Source organism: Centrocercus urophasianus, unplaced genomic scaffold (genome assembly GCF_019232065.1).
Source record: "Centrocercus urophasianus isolate 14NV4802_14NV808 unplaced genomic scaffold, USGS_Curo_1.0 seq_10, whole genome shotgun sequence".
Lineage (NCBI taxonomy): Eukaryota > Metazoa > Chordata > Aves > Galliformes > Phasianidae > Centrocercus > Centrocercus urophasianus.
The window spans coordinates 24,234,429-24,253,535 of record NW_024884142.1 but is presented as its reverse complement, the minus strand read 5'-3'; the positions used below and the strand labels follow the sequence as shown (position 1 = coordinate 24,253,535).

At 43.2% G+C, this 19,107-nt stretch overlaps 1 protein-coding gene across 2 annotated transcripts in view; it reads right to left on the bottom strand.

Moving 5' to 3' along the window:
- MYO6 (myosin VI) overlaps positions 1–17,566 on the bottom strand; it is a 100,213-nt gene extending 82,647 nt beyond the window's left edge. The window contains exon 1 of one of the 2 annotated variants that reach the window (XM_042830171.1): positions 17,554–17,566. The gene's annotated coding sequence lies outside the window, so the exon portion shown is untranslated. Of the gene's footprint in view, positions 1–17,248; positions 17,297–17,553 lie in introns of those variants that run through there. The other variant, XM_042830162.1, reaches the window with a different exon arrangement.
- Between the last annotated feature and the right edge of the window lie 1,541 nt (positions 17,567–19,107).

The following is a 19,107-nucleotide window of genomic DNA, read 5'->3' as shown; positions in this document are numbered from 1 at the left end:
TAGACTCACAAAGTTCAGGACTTCACATGCATGTTTATGTTAAAAAATTGAGCTCAAGCATCAGCCACAGTGAGACTCCCCTACAGATCTTATACAGAGACCGTGATCTTGCCCTGTAAAAACAACACATGATTAAAATTACCTTCAGTTCTCTCTCAGTTGCCACAAGAGGATCCAGCTGGGCTTTAGGCCATGAGCAGCCACCAGGCAGCTCTCACAAGCCCAGCTCATCAGCACTGTGCTGCCCTGATCCCGCAGCCCCAGCTGCAGGGGGAAACCATGTGCTGGGACAGTGTCCTGTAGCCCAAAAAGGTGTCAAAATACTTGGACAACAGGCCTCAAGGAAAAATGGCCTACCTGCTCCTGCTCACTCCCCACAGACGATGACATGAACTGGAAACCTGGCAGCAGCAGGATCTGAAGTGCAGGGAAGCTCTGTTCCTTCATGTCCAGACATAACATTGTTCAGTTTTTCTGAACAAAGCTGCTGCTTATTCAACCCGCACAGAGCTTTAATCCTCATGTTTTGTCTAACACCGGGCCACAGATTCCTCTGCTTGTGGAATGGATGAGACATAAAATGGGGCCCGACATGCCAAAGCACAGCCAGTGCAGTCGTGCAGTTTGATTCGAGTGTCAAAATTTCCAATCATGTCCTTCAGCCACATCAACTTACATAAGCTTTTCTTTCAGGTATGGGCAGCACATAATAAAATGTAAATCCAAATTGTTTCCAAAACACATTAGAAGACATAATTTTAAAAACATTATTAAAAATAACTATCCTTGAAAACCATGTACGAGGCTTACCATGGAAACTTTCAATTTCCACATACAAGATCATACAAGCAGAATGTTACTCTTCTCCACAACCTATAGACACAAAAGTATATTCTAAACGCTCCCCAAAAAACACTCTTCTCCTCCCCTTGGGAAGATTCAGCCTCCTTACTCGCTACCTAATGCTTACTCCCCATTAAGTGGGAAAACACAAAGACCTAACAATTTGTGACTTAGGAAAGAGCATCAAAGAACAGGTGAGGTAATTTGAAAGCTCATTGCCCCAGGGACAAAAGTCACTTTTCCCAATTCTCTATCCCTTTCTCCCCACCTGGCCAGCACCAAGCCCAGAGCTCCTGCAACACTAACCAGGGTATCCAGTGCACCAGGACTGCATTAAAAAAAAGATCTCCAAAGGGGGATGGCTTCATGCATTTTAATAATTCCTCCCAGATCAAAATGAAGATGAATGAACTTCCATTGCCAGCACAAAGTAGCAAATATAACACCAAGAAAGCAAAAATCAGAGCAGAAACTCCTCCAGGCAACAAGCTTTTACATTGGATCTCCAGTCTTGAAAATCCACCACATGTGAAGGCTGTGAAGGACACAGGTGTAGAGAATGAATACAGACCAAGTATCACTTTTTCAAGACAGAAAACTAAGTCCTCTCGTACTTCAAGGTTCAAGCAGACTTCATCATTTTTAACATTCTGTACTTCCTTAGTCATGACAATTTCCTTCACTAAAACCAAAATATTTAATGCAGAAACACAAAGAAAATGTGACATACATAACATAGAGTATTTTTGTAATAACTCAAGTTAAAAACTCAAACCTCCCTAAACCTAATGGTTTCTCCACTGCTTTGAAGATTTTGTTCAACATTTCACAAAAGGCGTTGCATTTTCTACCTCCCCCAGCTGATGATATCTGCAGCACGTTGCAAAATTCAGCAAATATGTGCAAGCACGGCCTGAATTACCTGGGCCTCACCTTGACTTCAGATGTTCACAGCTGATCCAGAGAATTATGAATTTTAGTTTCAGAGAATAAAGGCACGTTTTTAAATATTTCAAAGAGAAAAACATGCAACAATTTTTTCCTTCTTTCCGTGCTTTTGCAGCACGAACATAATAGAAACTCCACTTGTGAAGCTTTCTCAACTGATTATTGGCACTTTTCTGAACTATCTGAGGTCAAGGATAGTTGAAACTGTATTCTCCAACTACAAAAGTAGGGTACTTAATGCGGATCACAGAAAGATTTGATCAATGTGACCTCTGGGATTTAAATAACACACTTCTAGACCAGTTGTTTTTAACTGCTGGTTCAAAAGTCCCCAAAAGAGAGATCAAGAGAAGTAGTATTCCAAAGAACATACAGATGTGAAGTTTCTGACGGAATCCAGCCACCCAATAGAAACATCAGGGGAGTATGAAAACCAGGAGGACTAAGTTGTTGTTATAGAGTGAAGAGAAAAACATAGCAGCTGACTTCACATGTTCAAATAATGTCCACATGTACAAAATGGAGTTGAGAAAACTGAAAGGCAATCAAATGGAACTGCCTATACTTGTGAGAAGGACCAGGCATAGGTGGAGCACTAATGCACCAAGCAGCCATTCTCACTTAGCGCTTTCATTTCATTAACATTCTTGAAGAAATTTCTAATTTTCTCATCACCGCTCCCGAGAAACAGGCACAACTTCATTTAATTCAACTTGCTCTACATCATTTGGATTCACTTAGGTGTCACAAGAGGAAAAAACAGACATAGTTAGATCAATTCAGATCAGTTGCTATAAAATCCATGGGTTTTGTCATTTGGCACATTTAAACCTATTATCCAGTTAATCAATTAGAGAAGAGGATAACGTGAAATAATTCTTAAGCACACTTCAATGAAACTTAAATCTTCTTATACTTTTTTGTTTAATTCAAACACCTTCTGTGATCAAGAAGAGCACCTTTAAAGCCTTCCTCCAAGCCTAGCCCCATCTATTAACTGATGAGTTTCAAAATCCTTCCCGTTTAAAACTTTATTTTTATTAATTTCTAAGTTTTAAGGCACATCCCCTTGATTCTTCCAAGGCCAAGGCAAAGGCAGTGTATTTTCTTCTTGCACATTTTCACAACTTTCTTATACTTCTCCAATTCCAGTAAAATAGAAATTCCGTGAAGTTTTAAACAAATTTGTTGCCTGACAAAATAGGATAAAGATCACATAATTACATATTAAATATACACACTACATGGAAAGCAGAAAAATCTGTAATCACTGGAAATATAATCACTGGAAACCACACACAGACCAGAAATAGACAATATTTTAAATACAATGGCAATGAATCATTTGGAAAATTCTCTGCTAGAATTACTTCCAACGCAGATCCTGATGGTTCTTTCCTTCTTCCCAGGTCAACATGTTTCAGCCAGTGACTCACAAGACTTCACACCCAGTCTGCAAAGCAGCTGCCTTTTTTATTTTAAACATAAATGTGGCCAAATGATATGTGTTATGTCCTTTTAACAGTATCACTCGAGAGAATTTCAGTCTCAACATTTGCAGATATTGCAAGTACTCAGAAACACTAACAGTGGCAATCAAAACATGAAGGAGACTGTCAGAAATGTCACGCATAACCTTCTGGTGACAGAAGCATTCAATCAATGCATTTGTAATTACAAGCCAGACCCTCACTGCTGACTGCCCACAGTTCAACATGAAACAGTTACTGATGTTTTTTTCCCTGCTGAAGAATGAGAAACACAGTTCTAAAGCACACAGACATAGCAGTGGCTGTACAGTAACTGAAAACCATATGATCTTTTGGAACTTATTTCAGTGAACTCACAAAAAAACAACCTGACCACTTCCTTGCTTTCTGCAGCATCCTCTTCAGCTTTATGGACTTTTCAGTTCAGGAAAGACGTGGAGCTCCTAAATTGGGTCCAGAGGAGAACCACTGAGATGATCAGAGGGCTGAAGCACCTCTCCTATGAAGAAGGTTGAAGAACTGGGCTTGTTTAGCTTGGAGAAAAGAAGACTCCAGGGAGACCTCACTGTGGCCTTCCAGTACTTGAAGGGAGAATATAAACAGAAGGGGGAATGGCTATTTACAAGAATGGATAGCAATAGGACAAGGGGAATGGTTTTAAACTGAGACAGAGAAGGTTCAGGCTAGATATTAGGAGGCAGTTTTTCACACAGAGGGTGGTGACGCACTGGAACAGGTTGCCCAAGGAGGTTGTGGATGCCCCATCCCTGGAGGCATTCAAGGCCAGGCTGGATGTGGCTCTGGGCAGCCTGGTCTGGTGGTTGGTGACCCTGCACACAGCAGGGGGGTTGAAACTAGATGATCATTGTGGTTCTTTTCAACCCAGGCCATTCTGTGATTCTGCAATTCTATAACTTCTGTCTTACAACATTCCAACTGAAGTTCACTGATGCACACTATCTGGGACTCCGATGTGGTGGTCTTAAGTCAATAAAACTTCTTTGTATATTCATGCAAAATCAGAATTCCTCAGGAGCTTAAATTGGAGCCACCAGGAAATTCTACAGAGAAGGCAAACACGATTGATTCAAACTCTTTCTTGATAACAGAAGTATTTCAAATCTCCTTTCACAATGGATATTTCTTCACACTATTACAGGATCCAAGCATGCTTGTGGAGAGGAGGGGAAGCACCAAGCCCCTCATAGATTTCCTGAAATCACTGGAGCTGTTTCCTCTTTGGAGGAAAAGTATTCATCAAAGTAGAGCTTTTGTTTTTGAATTTTTCAAAGGAACCGGTAAACTAAAGCTTTTACATACAGCTTCTTACAGCACCATGTATTTAGAAGTCTTCTAAGATCATCTTAGAAAATACTGAAAACATAACGTGAAAGAAAAAAAATCACATACAGAATAGAAATGTAGTACCACAAAGAACTCTGACAGTTAAATGAAGTCAGACACTTCCCGAGGAACTCAAAAAGCTCAAATCCATTGTTTGGTATTGAGATAGACAATACAGCAAAAAAAAAAAAACAATGTTCAGGCAGATTCCAGAGACCACTGCAAAAAGCTTAGAGCATCTTGAGGCAAGACCTCAAGAATAATTGAGTTCAAAAAAAGTGAAGGTAACAGGACAAATCAGACCAATCAACGAAACCCAAATCTCACTGAATTTAAAAAAAAAAAAAAAAAAAAAAACAACCAGGTAACAACAAACACAACAGCCACACATCCCATAGACCCATTTTGGAAAGTGTATCGTCAAATAACAAATGAATCAGCATCCCCATCACACCATGTTACTGGAGACTCCACCTCTCTTTACGAAGACTCATGTTCCACCCTTCACAATAGCATACCTGTATTCAATTACATGGACATGCATGCTTCCTTTTGCTGACTGAAGGACAGACCCAAGGTCTGAAGAATTATCTTATCATTTCTACTAAAAAATAGAGAATTTTTATAGGACACACTAGATTGTAATTTGAAATACTATATTTAAGCCTGGAGCGTATTTTTCCCAAAAGAGCCTACAAAGAATAAAAGCAGCTGATATCTCTTTCTTATTAGACAGAAATAAAATTAATAATATTAATCATCAACCTGCCTTTGTACTTCAGTATAGGTGCTCTGTTAAAAGGAAAATCCCATCTTTCAGATTTTCTGCTTCAATTAGGTAACTTAGAAACAGAATTCATTTAGCTGTAACTGCTTACATTGACAAGCTTAGAAGTAAATAAATAAATACACAAATTAAGGCTTCTTACTCAATTGCCATTTCTTGGAAACAACAAAGAAAACAAGAAATTAATCAAATCCCTTTTCTCAAGCACCCGCACAATCTGAAAGTCTTTTCCTACTCCCCTTTCACAGACAACAATGAGAATGGTGACTCATGCTGGCTAACCTCTCAGTCCCATGACCTGTGAAAGATAGAAACCTGATTCTGCTAGAAGAAAAATACCACTGCCTCTGGTCTGTTAACAGATAACATTATTATTATTATACAGAAGGGCAGAGTTAGCAAAATTCCCTATGTTCAAATTAAAACTGAGAACCAAAAGTATATTTCAAAGGCTATGTAAAAATAAGCTTCTTTTTTTTTTTTTCCCATTTCTATTCTGTAAAACTCATTCAACTTTTACTAGATGCTTTAACAATTAATTTCTTCACACATCCAGCATGCTGTGTGACACAGTGATCTTCTTCTGATATGGAAGTTTTTGACAGCATTCCTGAAATGCATACAGCGCCCTGTCATAAGAGCATAGGAAGCTACAGTAAGCCAGGCGTGGCTTCAAGAAGGAATACTGAGCCACCAGGAAATGCTGTAATAACTATGGAAGCCTCCCTGTAGCTTACTGCTGTAACGATCTCAAACCAAGTTTTTACTGAACAACATAATGGCAGGGAAGCATGGGGCAGAGGTTTCACCTGATCTGTTTCACCTGATCTGTTCCTTGGAGCAAGAATACAGTAAAAGACAGACCTTCATCACTGTGAATGATTTTAGTCTTCCTTTCCACTCATCTCCCCGTCCCTCTAAGGTATTCCACCTCACAGCCTCTGAATGATTCTTGCCATCTAAAAGGGGAGCAAATCACATTTACAGTTAAAATGTTAGCTATAATCAGGTCAACCAACATGGAAATAGCTGTATCGCTGGTGATATCTAAGAGAAAACATGACGGCAGAATGGCCACATCCTAGAAAATGGAGTGACATTATTCCAGGCAAGAAATTCTCCCTGAAGTGCTCTAGACTGCACTTGGCTATGGAGAGCTTTGGCACTCCCCTTGTAAAACGTTCTCTAAAAGTGCCTTCTCCTTTAAACATTAAGCTGCAGTGGAAATTAGCTTCAAAAGCACATCTTTAGCTCAATATAACAGTACTTTCATTCTCAGTTTCTTCCACTTTTCCCTAAACAGGAAAATACTGCTACTTTAGTCTAGGAATTCATGAGCATTTTGTGCATCAAAAAGCATAGGGATTTCTTTGCTAGGACACTCTTGGCACAGTGAAAATGTGCTACTGTTGACCAAGAACAACATCAGTGCAATATCATCCAGTGCAAGGACCCCAGAGGAGTCCCTAGAAGAGCAGCAATCCTCAATAACGTGCAACAACAGAAAATACTCCATCCTATGGATTTAGACACAGGCGAGAACTTTTCATTGCTGGTCTTGCAAAGCTGTGCGCAGCCCATATGAGCTAAGCCTCCTGGGACAGGAGCATTGCACACAGTAAATGTCACTTCCACATCACTCCTTCAATCTCAGAATGATTGCAAGGGAAACTGCAGGTTGATAGCTTCCAAGTAATTACAGTCATTGCCAATTCAGTGCTTACTAGCAATTCCACATTGGTCATCCTCAACATGGAAGGCAGAGTAGAGAAAGACATGGATTTTGATTAAAAGAAACTCTCTTTCCAATTCTTAAATTTCTCTTCCACCAGCTGTCCTGCACTGTCTCTCCATTACTCTTCTCATTAGTCATAAAGTCTGGTTGCCAAGGAAATCAAAAATCAGCATCTCTTTCATTCCTTGAAAACTGTAATGCTGCAGCCAGTTTTACATGCCATACTGTACAAACTCCATTTGAAATCTATCCTGATTTATGCAGTCCATGATGAGCAGGGAGATTGTGAAGCTGCATTCACATTTGTAGGACTGATGCCATGTAAATGCTTTTCATTTCCAGGAAGCTGTGAAAAACAAAAGGCAGGACAGGATATCCTGGAACTAGAAAGGTAAAAGCAAAAAAAGAAAAAACAGAAAAACGTCCTGGGAATAGCCTTTACACAGAGCTTCTTTAAGGACATCAGCTGATCCTAAAAGCAGAAGTATTCTATTCACAGGGAGTCACTTGGTGAAGCCACACACAAATACCTGCACCTGACATACCACAGATCAAGGTCACACCTTTGTTGCAGCCTGTAAAGATCCAGGTAGGTAATGGCTAAAATAACGCAGCCCAATCCAGATGACATGCTAGTAACATATCCTGGAGTGTTCACTATGTTTTATGTTCCAGTGAACTCCAAATAAATGCTATCACATGCATCTGGGTCAAAATTTGACTGCCATTACACCCGGCAGTGCAGAGATGTGGTATCAGCTATCACAGACCCAACTATGACTCACTGCAGTCTGGAGCCTTGCACCAAGTCATTCCCATTCCAGTTGGGTGGGTGCCCTTTGGGGAGACACCACGTACCTCCCCCTCAGCTGGAGAAGGATCATTAAAAACCCGTCCATAGTCTTCTTCCATTCTCTCTTCCTGTAAGTATTGAAAGATAAGTGAAAACCATAACAGAACACAGTGAAACTGAAGGCTGTGTTTTCTAAATTGCCTAATTCCTAAGTTCATAGAATCATAGAATAACCAAGGTTGGAAAAGACCTAAAAGATCATCCAGTCCAACCATTCACCTATTACCAATAGCTCCCACAGCACCTCAAAAAAGCAGGAACCCTTACAGGAGATTAAGAAAAAAAAACACCTCTATTTATCACATGGATGTGCTTACCTCAGTGTCAGACCTGACACTACTAGTTAGACTTCTGTGGGTATGCCTGCCTAGGATAAGTTTTTCATGAGAAAAATAGGGCATGAATCTAAAAATGAAGCATCCATACAACCCTGGTGCACAGCTGTATCTTGTCAGCTGTAATTTCACCATAAAATTCATGCAGTGCTTGAAGTGACAGGTCCTTATAAGAGGGCTCCTGCCTCAGCTGTCTCCCAGAAACTTTTTTTGGCTATTGTAAGATGGCTGACATAAAAGAGACTGCTCAAGAGAGGATGTTAAATTCGAGGCAAACATGAGCCAATTAGTTCTCAGAGACTACATCTCACCATGCCACGACTCATCCTCATCTTCAGGCGTCACTCCAAAACATCTACCTGTTAAAACAACATTTTGCCTCAATGTCATTCTTCAAGCATTCCCTTCTGAAACTTCCAGACTCATTCTGACCTGCTCAGCTCACAGGCCTCTCCTGCCTTGGCATCTTCCCTCAGTTCCCAAATGCTTGCCCAGAAGCAGCTTGTCTCAAAATTCTCCTCTTCCAGCTAGTTGCCTTCTCTCTTGCTCCTGCCTAGAACTAACCCAGCACAGTCACTGAGCAAACATGCCAACAACATAAAGTATCCTTTGTTCACTTTTGTCCCTCCCACAGGGATTCATGAAGAAACCAAGATTAATACAGAAAACAACCAATCTCTAATAGCCGTTTTTGTGTGAAATTAAACAGATTTCCACAGCCATTTGGTGCACTCAAAGTATATACTTACTAGTCATGTGAGCTACCTATTTCTGACTGAAAGAAATAAAAATCAGGGAACAATAGAACTGCATTCTTTTAGGGCGTAAATACGTTCTCCTTTTACACAGCTCCGTAACTGATCCACAACTGTAACTGAAGGGTTTGCAACAGAAGCTGCAAATGGCATTCAAAGAAAAGTCTAGGAATCAGCTCAGTCTCTTCAAACCACTGATTAAATGATGACAACATGAACAGACACAACTCCTTAACAAATACATAAAGAAGCCGACTTCCCACACTTGTAAAAAAAGAAAAGAAATTGGTTCCAAAGAAATTCAATACAGTACTTTAAAAATAAGTATATGCATGAAAAAAAAAAAAAAAAAGGAAATGCAGTAAGGATTTAAATTGAAAGAGTATACGGTCAAAATATTTTCTATATTTTTCATCACTGCTTTGTGCTTTGTTAGTGAACATATCCACATGTAATCAGCACGCAGCACAGAAATCTCCAACTCATCAGATGCCATTTTGTTTCAAGATTGTATTTATTTACCATAGGAAAAGAATGCTACAGCCTGAAGAAGAGCATCTATTTAGATGACTGCACTGCAAAAGCCACGTTCTGCGGGTGTTGACCGTAAGACATGACTTGTACAGTGTGACAGCACACTAAGAAACATCATGTTTAAGATTTCTCTCCCTAGCTTAGTAGCATTATTTATTTTTCTTTGAAAAGATGCAGAACTTCAAAGTAAAACATACAACAGCAGGTAAAATTTCAGATTACAATCAGAAGCTGATGGGAAACATATTTGAAAAAGCATCCTTACCCCAAGCCAAGGTTAGAATTTCTGCTTGTATAAATGACCAAAAAAATACTGAGATGTTGTGGGTGTTTGAAAAGTAGTGTAACAAGTCAGCGAACAGCTGAAGAAAAAAAATTATTTTCATTTCTGACACTTGTACAATGAACCAAACACTTGCTCAAAGTCCATATAATCTGAGATTGTGTGCCTGACAGTGGCTGTTTTCCACGGCTTGTGAAGACACAGCACAGCTCTAATTGGACTGCTCTTTAAAGACCAACATCACAGCATCATCTCTGGAACTTCTTCTATATACTCACATTTAAATACTTTGTTCCTAACGTTTCTGTTTCAGTACAGCTATGATAAATGAGCCCGTTTCTATTCTGTCTTCTGGGAGCTGAGAAATTTAAAACAACATTCATGCCATGACCACAAGAAGATCAGTTACTGATATTTGTAAAAACATTAAAGCCTCAATGAAACAGCTTCTTTGCAACTAAGAGCAAATAAGGACAATAAAGCAATGACGCAACACGCACGTGTGTATGCCCACAAATGAATACACAGCTGGTAGGTCTATTTTTAGGAAAAAATTAAAAGAGGAGGAGAAAATGGGCCCGGCAGATTGCTCATCAAAAGGGAAGGCAGTGAGTAAGAGCTGGAGAAACAGCATCACTCTGCAGCACCCACACAAGTAATACTCCTTGTGCCACAACGCAGAATGCCATGCATGGCCTGAACATCTGCTGAAGACGAGCTGTGTGAACACAGGGAAATGATCAGTAATGATCCAAGTGATCAGAAAACACTGTAAAAATAACCACTTACAAATTAGGCAAAGGTTTATCTCTTCAGTTTCTATACCTTTGTAAGGTACAAAGGTGAGAAAAGAAAGGAAAAATAAATCATTGTAGATTTGTCATAGAATCATTTCAGTTGGAAGGGAACCTTAAAGGTCCAACTAGCCCAACACCCCTGCAATGAACAGGGACACCGACAACTACGTTGGGTTGCTCAGACCCCTATCCAGACTGGCTTTGAACATTCCCATGGATGGAGCTTCTACCACCACCCTGGGCAACCTGTTCCAGTGCCCCATCACCCTTATCATAAAAGACTACTTTCTTATATCCAGTCTAAATATCCGCTCTTTAATTGTGAAACCATTTCCCCTTAGTCCCTGCTGAAGAGTCTGTCCTCTTCTTTCTTATAGCACCCCTTTAAGTACTGAAAGGCTGCCATCAGGTTCTCCCCAGTGCCTTCTCCAGGCTGAATAGCCCCAGCTCTCAGCCTGTCCTTGCAGGGAGATGCTCCATCCTCTGGATCACTTTGCAGTCCTCCTCTAGATACACTTTAAAGATTCTTATTTTCATACAGTAATAAAAGACTACACTATTTTAGGGCCCAGCAGAGTCCATGATTATGTAGAATCTTTTGCAGTCCTACTGTTCCAGCACTGAGAATCCATACGCATGCTCCTTACTTCTGCATTTCTCTCTGCTAATGAAATCAACAAAGGGTTACATAGGTTTAGAGGATAGCAAAATGCTGTCGTTTCTTGAGGTGGGGTAAACTAAAGCAGTAATCTCTCAACCTCCACCCTGCATTTCTGCTACTGTGTTGCTACCACTGCCCCCGTCTCCAGGCTCCAGCACTCATTGTGTCCCCTGCAGCAGGGAGATGTACAAAGGACTTTCTGTTACCTCCTGCAGTCTGCAAAGACAGGTGCAGGAGCAGCCAAGCTGCTGGGGGAACTGCAAGCAATTACATCCGTCCAGCTATGCACGGCATTACAGCCCTAGAGAATCATTGGAATTGAAGCCATTAAAACATTTGTTAGCCTTTTCATTCCCCTAATGCTTTGATCTTTCTCCTGGAAAATGCAGTGTGTAAGCTCTGGTGTCTGCAACAGAGGAGGTCAATGCATATGTGAAGCCCTGACCTTGCAGACCAGTTACAGAACGTTCCCTTTGCAGCACACTTCACTGTCTCTTCCTGGGCAGACCCACAGGCAGACGCCCACTGAGGAAATGGAAGATGCAGCAAAACGGCCCCTCTTCATCTCCAAACATTTTCTAAAAGATTCTCATCGCCACCACCTCTCCTGGAGAGTGGCTGCAATGCAGTGCACTGGAATAAATTTGGAAACATTTCAGATGGGAGCTCAAAGAACCGTGTGACCCCATACAGTCGCCCAGCCACGGCCCTGCCTGGCCTGGTGCCCAAGCAGACTGCAGCCCTTCCACAACCGATTCCATAATAACGCGGTCATTCCAACATCACCTCTCAGTCAGCTCTCTGTGCAATTAGGAACAAACCTGGCGTGACCAAAGCTTTGCCAAGTGATAATGAAAATTCCCAGAAAAATCCATGAGAACAGCTCTGATTTAGCTCAGGAAGCTGCTGCTGTCACTCCAGCCACCCATCCAGCTGACGTGACAGAGATGTTGGTTGGTCAAGCGCTGAATTGTCACATTCTCTACTTCTGCTTTTTCCCCTCCAAATTTCAAATCAGTCTGCTAAGCCATGCTAATTATAAAGAAGCCAATTCTTTCAAGATACTGAAAGTATCAAGATATCCACTATGAAAATATATTTAATGAAAATATAACTAACTTCTCTTGCAAAAATCAATTCAGCAAACTCACTGCATGAATTGCAACGTTGCTCCAAAAAGCAAATAGAAGTTTTGTTTTATTTGATGTTAAAAGGCTTTTTGTAGGATTACTTACGAATTCAGGATACACTCAGATCTCAAGGTGATGACTGAGAATTTTCCCGCTGTGGTTCTTAAGAGCAGACTGGACCCTGACACTCGAACATACTGCCCTGGCAATCCTCCTGGCCACTCAGATACCAACCCACACAAACCCACGGCTCCATAACGTGTTATAGCAGTAGCTGTGATGTGGCCTGCACAGCTTGAGCATGCCTACAGGAGCTGAGATCTACACAGGAACTGCAGGACAAGCACAGCCTGGCAGCAACTTGCTCCCACTACACTCATTCACTGGAAAAAACTCAGTGTTCTTCAGAGGCTCCCAAACTACCTTCCATATCCACGGGTAACAGCAGGTTTCCATTTTGACCTGTGACACAGCAGTGGCAGTGCCAGCCTGAACTAGCTCCACTGTGGCCTGCCCCATTTTTGCATGCTATTCAGCAACAGGGAAGTTGACACTTCATCTACAGAGATCAACTCAAAACATTCATTTATTTCAATGTGTTCTTTGCAGTATTGGTGCCAATCAGAAATACATCTTTTAAGTCTCAGTTCCCATTATTTACTACAAACATAACACATCCATTGCAAACAAATCTAAACATACAGTATGCTATGTTAAAATGTTACATCACAAGTCTGTTTTTATTTGCCCAGGCATAGTTCAAAAAGCAGATTCAGAATGAGGGTACCAAAATAAATGCAATCTATTTTACAATTGATAGTTATTAAAAAAAAAAAAAAAAAACCACCAAATTTGACACTGACAATTGTTTAAAATCATGTCAGAACAGAAGACACTGGAACATTTGGACACAGACTACGAAGTGACATACAGTGTATACTACAGTTGATGACAAATACTTTAGTTATTATCCCTCTGACTTTCCCGGTTTAAATCACAGTGTGGTTGCAGAACTACATTTCCTGCAGGATTACAGGCTGCACTACTAAGCCAGAGCGTTTTGGTGTTGAACACATGTTGCAATAACCTGCCTCAACACCAGCAACTTTAAAACAAAATGCATTCAGCTGTAACAACAAATCACCAGAAACAACTGAAATAATCTACTTTTGTATTACAGAATTTGGATTTCTCTTGAGCATTGAAATGACTTTTTCTTGATAAGCCCAGGACAGAACACAAGAAGAACCTGAAGAATTCATCAAGCTCAAAGCTCCGCACGAGAAGTCAGAGTGTCCCTCATGCAGGCTCCGTCCTTCTTCCAGTAACTTTCTCAAAAAGCAGATTCCACAACCTCCGCTCACTCCAAGGTTTTCCTGAAGCACAGCCACTGTTACTAACTAAATCAAATCCTTGGTACAAACTGGCTTCATCTTTTCTTGATAATTACCATCAGAAGAACAAAGACTCAGCACATTTAAGAAGGTATTGTTTTGTCTCCTGGTCTCAAATTCCTTCTGCTTGAACAGAACTTGCTTGCCTTTTGCATTTGCAGATCAAGGGCTATATCTGGCCTTTACAGATCATGCTTTCCAAACCCTTTCCAAGCCTTGATGACCATTTCCAGATCATAGCTCACGTTTATCTTTCCTAAAGGGCAGCAAATGAAACTATGCACATTATTCTATTAGCTTAGACTTCACACCAAAGGTTAAAAGATAAACTCTCACATTACTGCATCCTACTTCTTACTACAATCCCCTGAAACGTGCAGACTCATCCCCACAGCACTGCTGCCAATCTATTTGATGGGAACTCTTTTCTCTGAACACAGCATTTTGTACTTGATCACAGCCATGAAATTTATCAGAAACCCCTGTTCTCCAAAAGACAGCATCAAAAGCAAGGCTCGGAAAGCCTCCTCTGTCTCCTCCAAATTCTGTGCTAACCCAGAGCACAAGGATGACATCAGATCCGCAGGTGCCAGAACTGCCCTATGGTACTGCTTGAGCTACTGTTCCCATTTGACAATGACAACACAACTCCTCGAGAGCAGCCAACATACTTAGTATATTCAGACACGGTTCCTTAGGTTCAGCTGGTACCAAATTCTTCATATGAGCAAATAGTTTCCCCAGAATCACCTGTTTTGGGTCAAAGAGCAGATCTGCTGCTCCTGGGGTGCTGCCTGTAGCACTGCATGCAGCTCTACATGCCTAGAACGCATACAAAAGTTTGGTAAACACACGACAGTGCTCTGCCTGCATCCCATCCCAGCTGCACCCGTGGCCAACCCTGAGCCACAGCAGCTCTACAGGATGGGCCTCTGAGGAGTTTTCTTCCATGAATTCATCCGGTTGCTTTTTTTGTCCCTTTGAGCTTTTAGTATCCACATGCTTCAGAAAGGATTTTCAAAGCTTAAGTAGCTACACATTGGGTAAGTAAAAAACACCCTTTTGTTTGCTTTGAACCTGCCAGCTTAATCTCATGCTTTGGCATTTTGTACTGAAAGCGACAGTAAAAAATTATTCCCTTCTCACCTTGGCCACAACACTCACATCATCATACATTGAATTTCCTCTGTCAAACCCTGTAACATCTCAGGGTCTTCTTCAGATTGCCATTATTAAACACCAAGAGAGTGTGAAGGTTAGAGGGTTTTGTTTACAAGACTGCCTTTGCACGGGGAGCCAGGAGTTGACCTTCCTTATGGGACCATTGTGGTTACTGTGTCCAAACACCGATAGCGCACGGAAGACTGCAGGACCATTATGGTTACTGTGCCCATCAAACACTAGAAGGCAGTCATCCTGGATCCCAAAAGATACAGAGCTCAGGGCAGGTTGCACACTGACACCTACCCAGCTAGAAATACAGGGCAGGGGAAATGAGCTCAATTTGCAGTTTCTGCAAGCTACTACTTCTTCTTACTTCATGAAGTTAGTAAGCTTCTTCTTACTAACTAGTAAGTTAGTAAGTGCTTCTTACTTCATGAAGTTAGTAAGCCTTGCAGCAAACTTCTTTACCCCTACGTTTGCTTGCTGGTTTTATAGCTTCAAAAAGACGCAACTGTGTTTCCACAAAATAATTTATTAACTTACACATATTAAAAGCATATCCACTAAAAATATAAGCTAACTCTTAACTTCTACTTCTGAAACCTTTCCTATGTTGCTTTTACTAACTTGTGCTCCAACAATTCTGATATTTACCATCCCACCCCAGCAATAAACTCTTCCATTTTTATTCCTTGCAGTTATTTTATAAAATGTATACTTCAAATCTAACTTGCACATTACCACAGCTTTATGGCCTTTGAGCAAGCATCATAAGATGACATTTGCTTATGGTTATAGATTCGCACAAGGAAAAATTTTTTTTAGTCATTTAATTGCTTCTATTGTCCTTCAGCCTTTTCCCAGCATTTTTCTTCATCTTGAAAAGACAGCAGAAGAAAGATTGCAGGTTAATGCTAACTCAGGAGTCCATCCCTGCCCCTGGTTAATATGCCACGCTTGGAATAAAGGAAGGTTGAACGCAATGGCCAACCTTTGTCCCCCAGCACCTGCTCGCCTAGTCCATAGGCCACACTGAGCCTGCAGTGCCAGCAAGCTATGGGATGACTCCATGGCTTGTTTTCTCCCAGGAATAAGGTAGGACACCAAGGCTGGAGACATGACATGCTACTTCTCTCCACTTCTGCAGAAAAGTGCTGACAAGCAGCAATGTTTAAATGAAATAATAAGTAACAACCATGCATTCTTGCAATCTGTAAGCTTTTAATTCAGGTATTTCAATTTTATGGGTCACTGGTAGCATCAGGATTTACTAGTCAGGAATGTGATCACCCAGTATCAGGCAAGCATCAGCAGTACCTACAATTACACTGTGAACCATCTTCAAGCAACAGCAAATGAAGAGGAAGACACTTTTAGTTCTTCCTATTTAGCATCAAACACAAATTGCAGAAATCATAGCTGGGTTTCTGGCAGCTTATCACACTCATAGGTGCACTGCTTTCCCACAGGCAGCCTGCCACAGCACTTCGGCAGAAACCCTCCAAGAGGAACTGCAGCTCAGACCATGCCCAGTTTTGTCCGGACAAGGCTACAAAGAGTTTGTTTCCTTTACGGGGACAATCCTACAAGCACACAAGTGTTTTTGAAAGGATAAAACTCAGCGTCAGCTGGCACGTATGGCATTTCACAGAGAGAAAAAAAATAAGGGGAGAAGAGAGGGAAAGTTCAATGACTTTTCAGTGAAGGAAGTAAGGAGAAAGCACTTTAACCCCAGCAACACCTGATAAGGAAGGTTTGAGATGAATTCCTCCTACGGAAAGCGCTCAGGAAGGCGCCCTTCAGGCTCCGGCTCCGCACGGCCGTGCCGCGGTGCCGCCCGAGCCGCCGCCCGCCGCGTGCTGCCGGGAGCTGCCGGTACCTCCGCACATCTCCCGGCCCCGCGTTCCCCGGGACAGGCCTTGCCCGGCTCCCGCCGCCGCACCGCGGCCTCGCCCGGCCGCTCCCGGCTCCGCCGAGTCCCACAGCCGCAACTCCCGCTCCGCGCGTCGACCGCCTTTGCTGCCGGAAAGCCGCGTACAACCCCGCGCACGCCCCCATCCCGAGCCCCGCCGCCGGGAGCCGCCGGCACCTGCCCCGGGGCCGCCCGGAACGCTCCGGCGAGGGGAGGCCCCGCCGCCGCCGCCCCCCGCCGCCGGGCAGGGGGAGCCCGGCCTGCGGCACGGCCGCGGCGTTACCTGCTAACGCGGCCGCCGCTCCACGTCCCGCTGCCACCGCCGCGCCGCTCTGCGCCGCCCCCCGCAGCCCGACCCGGCCACCCGCCCGCACGTCAGCGCCACAGGGGCCGGCCGGGGGCGGGAGCTCGGCGGCGGCGGCGGCGGTGGAGGAGGAGGAGGAGGAGGAGGAGGAGGAGGAGATGGATAGGAAGCTGTGCCCAGCTGCCGGCCTTCTCCGCAGCCACGGTGGCCAACGAGGCGCTAGGACACCGAGGCCCGGGCCGCCCCGCTCCCCTCGGCCGCTCACCTGCGCGGAGCCGCCTCACCTGCGGACGCCACCGAGCCCTCACGGCTGGAGGTGGCGCTGCGGGGCGGGAGGGCTGCGCCAGGAGCTCCTGGGCCTGCCCCACCTGCTGCTGTGCGATGGGGATTCCCGTTGTTTTGCTAGGTGATGTTTCGTGCTGTTTTGTCTGTCTTTTTTGCGGAGTCCTCACGGACCTGTTGGAGTGTGGCCAGAGGAGGGCCAGAATGATCCAAGGGATGGAGCACCTCTCCTACGAGGATAGGCTGAAAGATGGGGCTGTGCAGCCTAGAGAAGGCTCCGGGGAGACCTGAGAATGGCCTTTCAGCATCTTAAGGGGGGCTATGAGAAAGAAGGGGATAGACTCTTTAGCAGGGTCTGTTGTGACAGGACGAGTGGAAATGGTTTCAAACTTAAAGAGGAAAAATTTGGATTGGATATAAGGAAGAAGTCTTTCATGATAAGGGTGGCGAAGCATTTGAACAGGTTGCTCAGAGAGGTGAGGGAAGCTCCATCCCTCGAGATCCCTTTCAGCTGAAACAATTCTGTGATTCTATGTTTCTTTAACTGTATTGCTTAAAAAAAGAAAAATAAATAAATAAATAAAAGTTGGGTTTATGTTAATTAACCCTATAAAGCAGGGCAGAAGATAGACTCTGGTTTCTATCCTGCTGTGGAAAACCTTGAAAACTGGAAATCATTTAGAAGCCACTCTGTTCCTTCCACAGGAGCTCCCCTTGTGTGCACCCCGCTGTGCTCACTGCCACCACGGCTATTTTTTGGGAACCCACAGATACACTTCACCTCACAACATGGAGGGGCCAGGGCCACAGCTGTGCAGCATACATGCCGAGCGTCCCCCAGTGTCTGCATCCTTTAAATGGAACCAATTTTCACCTCATCCTGACTGGTGCTGAGTGCCCAAGCTACCCTCAAAGGCAAGGGACACTCAAAACACCTCATATTTTATCTAATGAGCCCTGCAGGTGTCAACAAATATGCTTCAATCTGCAAACGTGCCTTTCTTGCCATCTGTGTTACCTGGTTAGGCTCGTGTCCTGGATCACATCATAAATGAGACTGTTTGTCTTGTCACCCCCACTCCACTGTTTATGTTTACAAGACTCTCTGCTGCAGAGAGCTGGGCAGCACTGCATCATACCTGTGACTCATGCAGCCTAGGACACGTATAGCCACCCCTTCTTAAGCACCCACACGTGAGCTCTGTGTCATCTCCCCCACCCTGGTTTTTATGGGCAGGCCTGGCACCACCCGCTTGTTGGCCAGCTGGCCATAAACACTTCTCTCTGTGCAGTGTTTCACAAGGGCACAGTTGTCCTGACTTCACATTGTCCCCCCGCAGACCCTGAAAGCCTTGTGAATTTTGCTGATGGAGCAAACCCAACCCATTTTTTTTCCTCAAAGCCCCTCCTGGTTTCCTTCATCTTGCAGTCCAAGCTATATTTCTTCAGCAAGGTGCACTTAGCACCTTTGTGAGTGTTTGGAAATGTCCAGGAAGGAACTGAGCACAGCCAGCATCTGGTGAACAGTTTAAACAAAGTATTTTCTTCCAGTCCTG